Genomic DNA, 5716 nt, shown 5'->3' with positions numbered 1-5716 from the left:
GTGAGACATTTAATTGCTTCTTCTGAAATTCATCAACGTGTTGGAATTATATTTCATTTAATGTACATCAAAACCCCTACAAAGGTCTGGTTACTATATTTCACATTTCTGTGTTTTTTCCAGTGCAATATGTGCTATAATGTGCTACATGCTGAGAATTCTCAGGTTATAAAGTACATGACCATACTCGTTGCTTAAAAGCTTTTGGTGATTGTTCATTCCTCTCAGTCCTAATGCATCAGTGAAAACTTTGGAAGAAAATTACAATGCATAGAGATCTCAGAAAAATCACATTGTTTATTTGTTTATTCACATATTTAATGTTGAAAATAATCTCACACTTTATTATTTCTATTGAAGCAGGAAATTTCTCATACTGTGCAGGAAAAAGGAAGGTAGTGTTACAGGGATTAATAATGCATCTAATATGAATCCCTCAGTGAAATTAAAGATGAAAGAAATAACAAAAATGAAATGAAAGCTGAGACATCAAAACAAAAAAGCATGGGCATCCTGAATACAGAGTGCCATTTCACTTTTATTACAAATCTTCTGTGCCTATGCATTGTAACAAAGAACTACACAAATCCAAAGCATTTTGGAATCAAATTTGTGTACCCATTTATGAATAGATATACATGTAGTTCAAGAAGTTTATTAAATATACAGTCATTACCAATAATTTATTGGTGAAGGAATGTAGTAGCATAATGCAATACTGTGGCTCCCTGATGCCTCATTTTTCAAGTCCTTATTTTTAGCATATAATTTTGCAAAATATTAATGATTTGGGATTACTTTTTTTTTTTTTCTTTTTTCTTTTTTTTAAAAATAATGACAGATGCCTGCCTGAGGCTGTTTCTTTGGTGGGCAACAATCAGTCAAACAACTGAACCATTCTAGGGAATTGAATTAGGGAAAAATTAACATAAAAATATTCACAACCTCATTTTATAAAGTTGAACCATGCTTTGAAGCTCAAACCTCACATTTGAAATGAGGGTGTTTTTTCTAATATCTTTTTAAAATTTGAAGAAATTTGAACAGATCTAAATACGGGGGCATTGGGGGAGAACTCATGTTTGCATTCTCAGAAAAAAAGGCTTTGCTAGATCCCCATTTGGTATATCATAGTTCTTAGTGTGGTCCACAGAACTGTACATGTTCTAGGCCTCAAACCAACTGAGGATGCAACACATCACCTGACTGTATTGTCTAAAGGAGATGGACCAACATGATAAACAGCAAACTTTCTTGGCTAGGAAAGGAGCCAAAATCTCCAGTGTGGTTAATGAATATCCTACTGGAAGAAGGAATATCAGAAAGATAAGAATCAAAAGCATCCACTAAACAGTCACTTGGTCGGAAATACTAACCCCCTTCTTTATTTCTGTACAAGTCTCAACCAAAGAAAAATAATTTTTAAGGGACAGTGAGACCAACATTGGTAATGAAACTACACGTTATTAGTAATAATAATTACCAAGTAATACTACAGCATTCATGTTCTTGATGACCTAACCATCTCTTTTGGTGTGGAGGAAAAGGAACACAGAAACCAAATAAATGAATGTTGATAGATGGGGATGATAACCTGGCAATGAAGGAATAGGAAAACTTTGATTTTGTGTCAGTCTTACCAGGCAAGTCTGCATGGTTTAGACAGAAAAAATTGGAACGTAGTGACAGGCTGTAGTGACAGACTGCTTAGAAAAACATGGGTTATTCAGCCTATAGAACCCAACGCTGTAGAAGGGTTGGCTGATGTATATGTAAGGCTGTTAATTTTAAAAATAATGATGATAACAGATGAGGCATATATTCTAAAATGGCAATGACAATTTGAGGAACTATCAGATGGTCAAAGTAAGCACCATCCCTGGTAGGATGGAGTATGTATATCCTGCTGGCATCCATTTATGAATGCGATCATGACAAGAAAGTAATCAGGAACACTCAGCACAGATCTACAAAGGTAAATCATATCTGACTAAATAACTGCCCTCTATGAAGGAACGACTGACTGTGAAAATAAAGGAAAGCAGTTCCTGTAACGTTCACTTCAGTGAGGCATTTGGCAGTGTATTTCACATTATCATTTGGAGGCTGAGGATATGTGGTGGGATAAATTATTTTTAAACTGGACTCAAAAATGGCTCCACCAGTGGGTTTCAATAAAATATTCAACTGCTTCAGGCCATAAGACTGGTAAAGAATGAAGTACCCCAGGGTTGAAAGGCAGAGTTGGTGCAGTTCTATATCTTCTTTTGGATGAGGAGTCAGAACACTCCTTCAGAACACTTGTGGAGGAAGCGTCAACACACCAGCTGATCCAGATTCAGTACTGAGACCTTGAGAAACCTGAAGACTGTGCCAACAGGAGCTTTGTGAAGTTTAAGAAGTGCCAAATTACAGAATCACAGAATCACAGAATGACCCGGGTTGGAAGGGACCTCAAGGATCATGTAGTTCCAACCCCCCTGCCTAGCAGGGCCACCAAACATACGTCTTTACTAGATCAGGTTGCCCAGAGCCCCGTCCAACCTGGTCTTGAACACCTCCAAGGACGGGGCATCCACAACCTCCCTGGGCAGCCTGTTCCAGGACCTAACCACTCTCCTAGTAAAGAACTTCCCCCTAACATCCAACCTAAATCTTCCCTCTTTTAACTTAAAACCATTTCCCCTAGTCCTGCTATTATCAGCCCTTTCAAAGAGTTTGCTCCCCTCCTGGGAGTAAGTTCCCTTCAGGTATTGAAAGGCTGCAATGAGGTCACCCCGCAACCTTCTCTTCTCCATGCTGAACAAACCCAACTCCCTCAGCCTGTTCTCATAGGGGAGGTGCTCCAGCCCCCTGATCATCTTCGTGGCCCTCCTCTGGACCCTTTCCAAAATCTCCAAGACTGGATGTAGTGTTCCAGTTGCAGCTTTGTCAGTGATGTGTGGAGTGACTTACAGAGTACTGGACTCATTCCACAAATGTATTTCAGTGTGCACTTTATCTCATATTCATTTTTCACAGAATCGCCAAGGTTGGAAAAGACCTAAAAGATCATCCAGTCCAACCAATTTTTGCTCATATTCAGCATGAAACACCCAAACACTTTTAAGAAGATGCTGCTCAGCCATACTTGTGAGAGTATTCCACCTCACATGCAGAATTTTAATCTCATTTTACATGGGAGATAGACTAGATTGGCTTCAAGGTATTCCTACATGTCTCATTTTTAAAAGCTTTCATGCTAATTCTGTTGAAATCTCTATTTTTCATGCTATTTCCACAAATGAATTTTACCTAGGGGAAGATTCAATGAATTCTAAGTACTGGACATCAGCTCCTGTGTAGAGGGAACACCTACTACTTATGTCTTATTCAAACACTCTCTATGGAGTTCAACTTGCTTTCAGGATCTTTCAGTTTATAGAGATGAACTGCTCTGTGAACAAGAAATCTTGTGATACAGTGTTTTTCCAGAAGGAAATAGCTGGTGGATGTAATCACTAGGGCAAAGAAGAAGGTTGTAGTGGTTTACAAGACTTTCGGAGATTCCAAACTTTTAATGTTAAAAATAGGGATTTATAAAATAACCTGTCTCATTGAAAAAGTCGTAGTTGGATTACAATTTAAAAGTGAATCAACAGAGCCACACCTTTGGAAAAAGGCATACAACTTAATTAAATATGACACCATATTGAAAGGTATAGAATAGGCAAGTAAACAGTAACAGTTCTCCTGCTCCCCCCTGCTCTTTTAATGTCTCAGTTGGATTTCTCTTTTCCAATTTTAGGCACTATAGTTTGTGAAAGATATAAACTTGAAAAGAGCTCAGTAGAATATAAAAACAACTGAATTCTAGAAAACAAAACTGGAGATCAGACTAAATGAATTAGGACTCTTTAGTTCAAATAAATAAAGTTAAAAAAATAAATAAATAAACTAAAGGGGAAAATTATTTAGGTATATAAAAGGCTGAAAAATGTAACAAAGTCTGAGATTGTAATCAGACTGTTAGAAAATGTGAGTAAAAGTAATATGGTAAGAATAATGAAGTGCTAGAATAAAATTTCCAGGAGATTGTGGAATGATGTGTGTGAATTATCAGCATGCAGAAATGTTATTCAGGAAGGAGAAGATTAGATAATGACTGTTTATTTTTATATTTCGTTTTGGCAAAATGGAAAATCATGGAGTTGCCTGTTCCGTACAATACATTCAGATGATTTTATGGTGCACTTAATACAATACTTATTTTATATTGTAAATAGTGTATTATTATGTGAATTATTTTCTAATAGCTAATGATTTTATAGTAAGAAAATATGGTGTTTTATTTCTCCTTTGAATTTGTTTGAGTTCTCTCTTTTCCATCTGTCTTGTACTGATCTCATGTACTTAAAGTAACTGTATCCTGGAACCATGAAAATTCCCATTTTTCTTGTACTGAGAACTTTGAGTCATGTGCACCCAAAACATTTTCATATCTTAGGTAGATAATCTTCTGCGCATGAAGAAAAGTACACATAATAAAACATTTAAGATGAAAACAAGAAGAAATTTCAGTTCATGGAAGTTTTTCAAAAATTTTTTCTCCAGTCAATACACTTAAGGAAACAGTTATCACCCATAAACTATTTCTGAATGGTTAAAAATAGATATATTTTTAAAAGGAAATTAAAAAGCAAACAATGTGCTAAATAAATTATTATTTAAGGATCATGAGCGCAAGTAAGGATGTAATGAACATATTTGACATGCATCATTTTCAGTTTAAATTACTACAATTGGTTCTTTGCAAAGTCTTTCCCCTTTATAAACTTAGTTTATTTCTGCAGTTCTCGACTAATCACACTGTAAGCTAACATTATTGGAGGGAAGGAATGGGGAAGAAAGTGTCAAGAGGCTGTCAAAGCCCACTCCAGGAGTTTCTAGCACTGGAAGGAATTTTCTGTCTCTGATATTGGAACACATTATTTCATGTGTCCAGACAATGTAAGATTGTAGTTGTAGTCCAAACTTGCATACAGCTGTCACGATGGCTTAATAAAACAGCTACATTTATTTATTTCTTCTGGCAAATACTCTGTGTACCAAGAAATACATTACTCGCTTATCAAAAAATTTTAATCAAATCCAAGTTAAATTGAATGAAAATTCAAAATCAAAAAGATATTCCACATTTTTGAAAATTCTGAATATTTCATTTTGACATTAGCTTTTAGTATTTTTTTCAAAAGGAAGAAAACCACCTTTGGGAGACAGAGGAAAAAGTCACTTTCTACTTGCCTACCTGTGCCTCATACACAAAGGGTGTGATTAAAAGCCCTGCTCTTAACAGAGCATAAACTTTTCACTCAATATAGAATAATCGTTTTCCATCTATTATTTTACTTTTGTTTGTATGTTTGTCCTAAATGACCAGTAATGTTTTGGAGGCAGCGCAATCCAAAAGAGGCAAAACAATCACCATAAGTTTATCCTGGAACTCAGAGTCTTCAAAGGCCCCTTATCATTAGCCGTTCTCTTGTACAGGGCAAATACGACCCAAGAGCTTCATGGGAATTCACACCTGGCATTTCATCCATATTTTGTATTATTGACCATTTGAATCTAATAACATTCAAAATAATGTAAGTCTGTCACTGACTATCTAGAGAGTTTGTAAGTGAAATGAAATGAGCATGTCTCTCAGAATCATAAAATCATGGAATGGCCTGGG

Source organism: Excalfactoria chinensis, chromosome 3 (genome assembly GCF_039878825.1).
Source record: "Excalfactoria chinensis isolate bCotChi1 chromosome 3, bCotChi1.hap2, whole genome shotgun sequence".
Classification (NCBI taxonomy): domain Eukaryota; kingdom Metazoa; phylum Chordata; class Aves; order Galliformes; family Phasianidae; genus Excalfactoria; species Excalfactoria chinensis.
This window is presented reverse-complemented; position numbering follows the sequence as displayed.